Here is an 11,134-nt window from a genome sequence, read left to right on the forward strand (position 1 = left end):
AAATAAATCTTAGATTCCTTTAGATGTCAGTACAAAATAAACTTTGAAAATTGAATACTACTGATGCTTGACAAACACACATAAAATGCTGTAACTCGATAAATAATGAATATGCTCAGTAAGTACTTAATATGCAAATATTAGATGTAATTTGTGATTACCATTATCTTAACTTAGATACAAACACATAAAAAATAATAACATGAACACATTTGACACTAGGATTTAACGTGGAAACCCAATTTGGGAAAAACCACCAATTGCAACTAGTTACTATTTTCACTCTTCTAAAGTGAGCCTTGTTAGGAGCCAACCCTGTTAAAGGTTACAAAACACACTATTAGGTGTGACCCTATTAAAGGGTTTAATCACCCTATTAGGAGAGGCCTTGTTAGAGGTCCTTAGACAATTTAATAGAACTACCACCTTGTTAGAAGTTTTACAAATAGTTGTTAAGCCAACTCTATTAAGAGATTTAGATCACTACTACAATGGTTAGAGAGTAACAATGAGATGACCTACTTTATAATGTAACTAAATTTCTAATTACAAATCTCTATTCTAGCTTGTACTTGATCCTTCTTCATCAGATATATCTTTTTAACTTCACAAGAATATTATGTTTATCCTTCTGATTTTCTTCCTTGCATCATTAGATCTTAGAAATCTTGCATGCATTCACACTCTTTCACACTTTCAAATTCTTAACTTGACCTCAATACTTATATCATTCTTATTGTCAAGTTAGCTTATATACAACATAGAATAATTATTATTCATCTCCTCAGTTGGCTAGAACCAATAGATGAATTAATTAAACTCAATATGCCAAAATAAGAAAATCCTTTGTTAGTCGATCTTGCTTAGGAGACACTAACTTAGAAATGAGTTTCTTGTGTTAACCAAGTGAAGTCGGTTAATACTACATATTTTTGAAGATTCTTTAGTAATCGAGTGAGCTCAATTAACACTAGTTCCATCCAATATTTCCTTCATTAATTGAGTGAGCTTAGTTAACACTCATCTTCTATAGACTTTCCTTTGATGCCTGAGTGAACTCGGTACTGACTGCTTTCTGAACTAGGCAAACACAAGAATGCTCGGTAGACACAAAAAATTGTCTTCACTACCTAAGAGAGCTCAACATGCACTGACTGATAATGATATGACATGTGTCTAACATCAAAGACAATGCATAATTAATCAATTGTATCCAACAATATCCCTTTTTGGCATTGATGGATACACAACACGTCATAACACAATGAAATTTTTGGAACAAGAATAAAGTAAGGAACATATCCTTAGTTTCATTCTGATTCACATCTATGCAAACTTTCTCTGTTAGTATGAGCTCTTTCTGCCTTTAGTTTTTCCCTCTGTTAGAAAAATTCTATCCACAACAACTTCTACCCAATTCATTCTCCCTCTTAGACATCTCTATGATAGCATACTTCTCCCTCTTATAGAAAAATTCTCCTTCTAATTAAAATTTCTTATGAGATATGACAATAGACTTGTCCCTCTTTGACAACACATGCCAAAGACAACAATTCTATTAATATCAATGTACTTTAAGTACTAATTCATTTTCAATATGCCCCTTTTCAATACTGCACCAACTGATTGATCTTCAACAAGTTTGGTGAGCTTCAGATAGGGGAATGACCCCTAGCTTACCTCTTAGATACAAAAATGCATCCTTAGGTAAAGCCTTGGTGAATATGTCTACAATCTTTTTTTTTGTGTTTACATATTCTAATCTAACTTCCTTATCTTGCACCAATTTTGTTAAGAAGTAATATTTTATAGTAATGTGCTTTGTTTTGGTATGCATCACTGGATTCTTTGATATATTGATTGCACTAGTGTTATCATATTATATGACTACTAGATCTTTGATCACTATCTTCATTCCTTCTAATAGTTCTTTGAACCAAACAATGTTAGAGCAATTAACTATTGTTGCCACATATTTTTCCTTTGCTGTGGATTGAGAGATGCAATTTTGTTTCTTTCTTGTCCAAGACACTAGTCTTTTACCAAGAAAGAATACTCCACCACTAGTGCTTTTCATGTCATCAATACTTCCTGCTCAATCAACATCAGTGAACACTTTCAAGTCCAAATTATCTCAAGTTTCTACTATAAGCCATAGTCTTCAATGCCTTTTGTTAGAATCTGAAAAGATTAATAACACAAAAAACTAGTGCAAAGAATAAATATCTAAAATTTGAATGCAAATGATACAAAATCAAAATACCAACATAGAGTTAGTCTCCAAGAGAGAAATACAAATGTTAGAAGTAAAATAGCATTAAGAGGATGCAAAAACCAAAGATGCAAATACAAGCCAGGTAGCATGCTTATATAGGCTAGGAAGAGGGAGGAGGTGGAAACATTGACCAATAAGGAGCAACCATCTATCAGACTAAAGATAGCAAAGTATCTTCCCAAGATGGCTAATGGATGCTCACATTTAGGAAGGTGACACCTCACAACCATTCACCTAATAAGACATGCTTTATTAACCTAAGTGAGATTATTAAAAGTGTAGGAAAAACTTAGCGAAATAGGAAAAATAAAAAACTACACTAACACCCCCCCATAAGCGAAGCTTAGGTGGATGTAGAAATGGGTCCCGACAAGTCAAGCCTGATGAGGTACCCATGTACATAAGATTTCCCAAAAGAGAGAGAAAAGAGACCCCCCAAAAAAAGTTAGGACTTTGATTGAGAGGAAGAGGCCCCCCTAAAAGATGAAGCATCCCACACCCCCAACAAAGCTCACAAATGAAGGAACTTGCTCTCAGTGAAGGGTCTGGTGAAGATATCAACAACTTTCTTGGAAGTTAGACAATAGTGAAGGTCAATAACATGACCATGGATGAGCTCCCAGATGTAGTGCATGTGGACCTCTATGTGTTTGGTCCACTGATGATGAACCAGATTCTGTGAGATCTAAATGGCACTATGGTTATCACAAAATATATATGATGGCCATCTAATCTGGATACCAAACTTAGTGAGAAGATGTTGAAGCCAAATGGCCTCAGTGGCAACATTTACAGCCCCCCGATACTCAGCCTTAGTAGACTTGTGATCCTCAGAATCACCTACCCAATCTGGATCTATGTAGCCCACCAAATCAAGATCAATACTTGCTGTGTAGTGAATCCCACAATTATGAGAACCCTGAATGTAGTGAAGGATCCACTTGGCTACATTCCAGTATAGCTCATAGGGCTCCTACATGAATCGAGAGACCATGCCTACAGCGTAGGAGATGTCAGGTCTCTTATGAGTCAGATAAATGAGACTCCCAACAAGTTGGTGGTACAAAGTGTCATCAAGAAGTGGAGAAGAACATTGAGCCTCAAGTTTGACTTCAAAAATGAAGGGAGTCAGAGCAGGCTTATAGTCAGCCATATGAAGCCTTGAGGGTAAATCTAGAGCATACTTAGACTGTGTGATGGTGATCCTAGAAGGAGACTGAAGGATCTTAATCTTGAGAAAGTAATGCAACAAGCCTAAGTCAGTCATCAAAAAATTGTCCTAAAGGGCCACTTTGATAGCTTTAATGGTGGGTGAAGAACTTCCTGTGATCAGAAAGTCATCAAAATACAAAACAAAAAATAGAAGTGAATCACCTTTTTGCAAAATGTAGACATTAGGATTAGAATGGCACTGAGTGAACCCAACTGATAGAAGGAAGGAGTCCATCTTGGCATACCAAGCCTGAGGAGCCTATTTGAGGCCATAGAGAGACTTTCAAAGATGACACACAATTGAAGAATCCTGAAGGAAGCCCTGTGGCTGCTCCATGTAGATCTCCTCATGAAGGTCACCATGAAGAAAAACACTCTTCACATCCATCTGATGTACTTTCCAATGATTAGTTGTAGCAATGGAAAGAATAATTTGAATGTATTTCATTTGGGAAACTCGCGCAAAAGTCTCAGAGTAGTCAATCCCAGGAACCTGGGAGAATCCTTTGGCGAGTAAGCGAGCCTTGTGTTTGTCAATTGACCCATCTGCTACAATTTTTTTTTGATAGATCCACTTACATCGAACAAGTTTTCTTCCTTTAGGAAGAGGGACAATATCCCAAGTGTGGTTCCTCATCAAGGAACTATACTCTTCTTGCATAGTTGTATCCCACTCAGGAATACTAGAAGCCTCACAAAAGGACTATGGATATGAGGCAGTAGCAATGAAGACATGTGGAGCATCCTAGAATTATGAATGAGTTTTCCTAGTGTCTGATGGATCCCCAACCCAATCACCTATAGACTGCAATGTCTATCTAGCCCAAAGTGGACAAGAAGATGGAGAATCTAGAGGGGAATCATTAACCTCTGAATGATGACAGGAGGTGAGTTCTCTGAATCACTTTTTGCATTAGAAGTAGAGGTAGAATAATGTTTAGGTGAATTTGACTCATCAGAAGATCTGCCATGTATTCCAAGTGACTCTAATGTCAAGGTAGAAGGATTTGGAGAAGTGATAGAAAGAGAGCTTGAAGATCCCTCCTCAAATTGAACACTCCTCTCAATGAATAACTCATATGTAGTAGGGTGGAGCAACTGATAACCCTTCACACCATTAGGATAACCTATAAATATGCAAGGTCTACTTTGCAGATCTAAGGCCTTATGTTTCTCTGTAGGAATGTGGGCCCATGCAGGGGAGCTAAAAACTCAAAAGTGCTTAACTGATGGTTTTTGATTGCTCCAAGATTCAAAAGGAGTAACTCCCTTCAAGGCTCAGTGAGGAACATAGTTCTAGATATAACAAGCATAGTTAATGGCTTCTGCCCAATACTATGGTGCAAGAGATCTAGAGTGAATCATACAGTTTACCATTTCCTTCAAGGATCTATTCTTCCATTCTGCAACACCATTTTGCTAAAGATTGTATGGAACTGAATGTTGTAAATCAATCCCCTCTGAAGTGCAAAATCTTTTAAATCGATGGTTGACATACTCACCACCATTGTCTATGCACAAAACCTTGATGGCTTTCCTAGATTGCTTTTCTACAAAATTTTTGAAATATTGAAAATGATCAAATACCTCTGACTTATGTTTGAGAAAGTACACCCACATATATTGAGAAAGATCATCAATGAATGTGAGGACATATCGGGTCCTGCTGAAAGAAGGATGTTGAAATGGACTAGCCAAATCACTATGAACTAACTCTAGTATGTGTGAAGCTCTCCATGCCTTACTTTTGTCAAAATTTTCCTTAGGATACTTACCAAGAATGAAACCTTGGAAAACATCTCTTGAGAATTGAACCAAAGGCAACCTTGTGACCATGCTTTGCTAGTTGAGCTGATGCAAATAGCAGAAGTTAAGATGGCCAAACCGCTCATGCCATAATTTACTCACATCATTAGAGTGAGTGAACAAAATAGATGAAGGAGGATCAACAACAAAGTGAAAAAATAGATAGAGTCATGATTGATGATCTACTCTCCCAAAAGCAACTAAAGAATCACTATGCAACTCATGTATCTCCACTAAATCGGGAGTGAACTCAACCTACTTGCCTAAACCTGTGTGAGTGATCTGGTATATTGGTAGGATATTAGTTGATAATGAGGGTACACAAAGAACATCATGGAATGTGCCATCCCCCAAATCAATAGACCCTCTCCCACACACCTCAACAGGAGTGTCATCACCCATCAAAATAGAAGGCATAGTACATGGCTCCAAGGATGCAAGTTCTTCCTTAGATGAAGCCATGTGGTGCGAAGCACCCGAATCAAGAACGCAAATGGATGGTGAGGAAGAAACTACAACAAGAGCCTTGCTCTTTCCTTTCCCCTTGTTGTTTTCTTTTCCCTTGTTAGACTCTTCATTAGAACTTTGTTTGATAGACTCAGGAACACTAATATTATTCTTCTCAAGAATGTATGTCAAGTGATCAATTTATTTCTTCAAACATTTATGTTCATCATGACCGGGTCTTTTACAATAGGCACATTTAACCTTTTCTTTCTTAGGCTTATCACCCTTAGAGGATGAGGTATCAATAGTTTCTTTTCAAGCAATTGGTATTTGATCCTTCTTTTCCTCACTATTATTTTGTTTCTCATCCTTACTATTGTTGTTACTACTTTGTCCTTTTTTTTCTTTTGTGCCTTGGTTGGTAGCTAAGGCATGTGACTTAGAGGACTTAAGAGTGCCCATTTGGATTATCTTGTCCTATTCTCGAGTGAGATTGACAACAAAATCATCTAGAGATGGCATGGTGAATTGAGTACCAAGTGCACCCTTAGTAGCATAGAAGGTAGAGACAAATAGAGAATATTCTGAGCTTAGCTTAGAGAGAATACTAAGAATCAATTGTTCATCTTTCTTTTCAATTCCACATTATTTTAATTGCAGCCTTAGTGATTTCAATTTGGTGAAGAAATATTGAATTGTGTTGAAATTGCCTGGACTTAAACTAATTAATTCATTTTCCAACATATGACCCCTCATTGAATCTTGTGTGCCAAATAGTGTTTCTAACTTTGTCCATATTTCATTTGGTGTATCCAAAGACTCAATGTGAAATAGCAAGTCAGGAGAAATAGACAAACACAATGTTCTAGATGCCTCATCACATTTGTTAAACCACTTAGGCTTATCTTCATCTTTATTAGGTTCAGTTTCAAGTCCCATAGTTATCCTATTTAATCCAACTTTCCTTAAGTGAATTGTCATGTGTGATTTCCACTCAAAGTAATTGTATGGAGTTAGGATGGGCATATTTTTTTGATCCATGATGAAGAAATGTTAAAAAGAAGAGAACCTAGCCATGATAATGCCCCCCCCCCCCTGCCACCATTTTACTCAATCAAAGAACCCCCCCAAAATAAATATGATTTGGCAATTCTATTTAGTGCGTTTACAACTACCACTAGAAAGAAATACTTAGTGGTCTTGATTTCAATGCATTACAAACCCTCATGAAGAGCATATGCTGAAAGTGAAATTTAGGTACAATAATCAAGGAAAAAAATAGTAACACTGTGATCTACTAAAAAAAATGCACTTTTAAAAAAAGAATCACCTCGATACAAGGTTGTATGAGAAAATTATGATACTTTGAAGTTTTCAAAATGAGAACTATCCACCGTTACGGCCAAGAATCTACAATTTCTAAAAAAATTATACATGAAAATAAAAAAACAACTCCACTAGTGGATAAAGCACAAAAAAATAGCCAAGGTCATAACAAGAATCATCAAAATCAGAGTTCGTATGAGCAAGAGCGAGACATTTGAAAACTGTGTTTGAATTTGTGATTGGCAACGGAGAGGGTACAGCTATAGCTTTTCACACTCAATTTTGAAAAATATATAGATTACATTCAAAATCTAAAAGATACCCAAATGGTTTTTTGGGGCTGCAAAGAAAACCTAGAAAGCGTTTCTCTTGCTGATGTACAAAAGATGTAGATGTAGTGTAAATCTGACATTTTTAACAACAAAAAATAGCCCCAACAACCAAAAAATGACCCCAACAACTAAAGGATGTCATGAAAAGATTAAATCAGCTACCTAAGTCAATAAATGTCATGTTGGAACCTACAATATTGATTGAAAACACCAAATATGCAAGTTGGTTGTTAGATTTGAGATTGATACCCCAATTTTGCAACTTGTATGATGATATCTGATCTTGGTGAAATGAAATCCAAATCTAACTTTCTCAAGCTTGTTGGACATGTTGGAACAACTAGAAATGTTGCAATCACTTAGAGATAAAAAAATGTTTTTGTCAAACTTTTTTGATTCTCAAGAGCATTCAAAGATGTGAGAGAAGAGCATACTGGGTTTTTCAAAAATTTACAATAAGATTTATTAGCCCCCCCTTGAATCTCTCAAATAAGAAAACTAAAATCTACTCTTGCACATAGAAAATTTCTGATACCATGTTAGAATTTGAAAAGATTAATAACCCAAAAAACTAGTGCAAAGAATAAATATCTAAACTATGAATGCAAATGATACAAAATCAAAATAGCAACATAGAGTTAGTCTCCAAGAGAGAAATGTAAATGCTAGAAGCAAAATAGCATTAAGAGGATGCAAAAACCAGAGATACAAATACAAGCCAGGTAGCATGCTTATATAGGCTAGGAAGAGGGAGGAGGTGGCAACACCAACCAATGAGGAGCAACCATCTATCGGACTAAAGATAACAAAGTATCCTCCCAAGATGGCTAATGGATGCTCACATGTAGGAAGGTGACACCTCACAATCATTCACCTAATAAGACATGCTTTATTAACCTAAGTGAGATTATTAAAAGTGTAGGAAAAAGCTAGAAAAATAAGAAAAATATAAAACTACACTAACACCTTTCAGATATCTCATGATTCTCTTGATTGCCATCATGTGATTTTCTCTAGGATTTGTTGAGAATCTTGCCACCATACCAATTTCTAATTTAATATTAGGCCTTGTTTACATTAAATACTACAATTTTCCAATCATTGATCTGTATGTGGTCTAATCCACTTCTTTTGAATCATCATTTTTGGAAAGCTTATGTCTAGTAGACATAGGGGTTCCAACTAGTCTTGAATCTTTCATTCAAAATTTCTTTAGTATCTCCTTGATATATTTGGGGTGAGTGATGTATATACCATTTTTGTTATGCTAAATTTGCAATCCAACAAAGAATTTTATCTCTCCAAACATAGACATCTCAAATTCTTTACTCATTTCTTCTGAAAATGCTTTGCATAAGCCTTCATTTCCTGTGAATAAGGTATCATCAACAAATATTTTTGCCAACACAATCTTCTTGTCTGATTCTTCTTTGATATACAAAATATTGTTATCATTTGTTCTTTGAAAGCCAATATTTATCAAGTAATTATGAATTCTTTCATACCAAGCTTTGAGAGCTTGCTTGAGACCATATAATACTTTTTGTAATTTGTAGACCATGTCTCTTTTGTTAGGATCTACAAAACCTTCTGGTTGTTCAATGTAGACTTCCTCATCAATAATTCCATTCAAGAATGTTGATTTAATATCCATTTGATACATTTTAAATCCTCTATATGTTGCATATGCTAGTAAAGTTATAACACCTTCTAATCTTGAAACATGAGCAAAAGTTTTAGCATAATCAATACCTTCTTCTTGCAAATAGCCTTTGAAAACCAATCTTGCTTTGATTTTGGAGACTTTTCCATCTTCATTCAGCTTGTTTCTAAACACTCATTTTGTGCCAATTGCATTTTTATCCTTGGGTTTGAGAACAAGGGTCCAGATTTTTTTGTTCTCGATTTGTTTTATTTCTTCATTCATTGTTTCAACCCAACTTTCATTATCCAGATCATCTTAAAAATTTCTAGTTTAAAATTTAGCAAGTAAACATGTACCTTTTAATTTGCTTCTTGTCATTGTTCCATCAATTTTGTCTCGAATGATCTGATCAGGCACATGATGCCTTTTGACATATCTTGATAACATAGGTTCTTTGGATTTGGAATGAGTTCCACTAATTTCATTATGAACTTCAGTATCTAGCTTGGGTCCCACAGTCTGTGACTTGGGTCCATTAGACTCAGTTTGAAATAGCTTGGTAGCTTTTGACTGCGACTTGGGTCCTTTAGACTATGACTCAGGTTGCATTATCTGCAACTCGGTAATTATTGGAGATTTTGGGGACTCAAGAGGTGAAGCTTCCTTTCTCTTAGATAGATTTGGTGGGGTATCAGATTCATAGTAAACAAATCTTTTGTAATATTTTGTCTTTTTGTTGTTTTCTTCTTCACTCTTTTCTACAAACTCGTCAATTCTCACATGTGCATTGTCTATAATTTTATGAGTAGACAAATGCTGAAATTACAATAGGAAAGGTAAAATTTTGAGGGGTGGGGGGTGAATCAATAGTTTAAACTTGGACCCATAAAACTTTCACCACATAACCATCTCATGCATTTAATGAGTAAACTAAAATAACATGTAAAGTATATACATCTAAATCAAATAAACATGTAAGCATTCACACACATAACACCAGATATGATTACCCAAAAACCCTCCAAGTGAGAAGGTAAAATTGGGGTTGGGATGACACCCGCAAATCTTCACTATTATAGTAATAAAGTGTATCCAATGAAGGTTACAATGTTTTGAGCATGAAACATGATCTACTCTATGAAAGGTCTGCCCTATTAAAGTCTTACAAAGACTGTTAGGTCTAACCTTGTTAGAGGATTTCAACACTCTATTAGAAGTGTCCATTATTAGAGGACTTCAACTTAAAAATAAGTAAGCACCATGTTAAAGGATTTCATATAGTTTTTTAGGACTACTCTGTTAAGAGATTTGACTGAAATCACCTATCAAAATGTCTCAGCATAGATCCTACGATTGCACTTGCTTTCTTGATAACATATCACCTCTAAAAAAATGTTTTCTTGATCCTTCTTGATTAGACGTCTCAATGTTATATCCTTTACTCTATCCTTCATTCTTCTCTAACTGATTTTGCAATTCACTCTTCATAACTTCTAAGTCACCATGAATGCTCTCTATGCAAACTATCTTCTTCACTCCTTCAATTTGTTACAAACTCATTAAAGAGTTTAGGGCTTTGTCCTCCTTAAGAAAAATTTGGTGGCTTAGGGTTAGGTATGAATCTATAGCTAAGATTCATCCATTTTGCCACTTAATCCTTCCCATTTTCTGATTGGTTGCATGTAATTGCATAGGGAATCCAAATAGAGATTCATCTTTATCTCCAAAATATTGAAATGCAATCTTAAGTTAGCTTTAAAATGGTTTAAATAGTTGTTTGTGACATTACAAACAAATATGTCAAAAATGTCTTACTCTGCATATGAAGTCTCTAATACTTGGAATGCACTCTTCTTTATATTATGACTCGACACTTGCATTACTTAGCATCCACTATTTACTCAGCTCCTAAATCACTTAGCATGGCCTATCTACTTAGCACTTGAGTGACTTGACATATGAGTGACTTGACACTAATTGCAATTTAGCATGGTCTAATATTTACATGTTGTGCTCGACATGTATTACTAGTTTGGCATGACCTAAGTAAATAGCTTAAGTGTGTTGACACTCACTTGTCAAAACCAATAT

Source organism: Cupressus sempervirens, chromosome 10, assembly GCF_028749045.1.
Source record: "Cupressus sempervirens isolate cs-2001-9-10 chromosome 10, ASM2874904v1, whole genome shotgun sequence".
NCBI classification, from domain to species: Eukaryota; Viridiplantae; Streptophyta; class Pinopsida; order Cupressales; family Cupressaceae; genus Cupressus; species Cupressus sempervirens.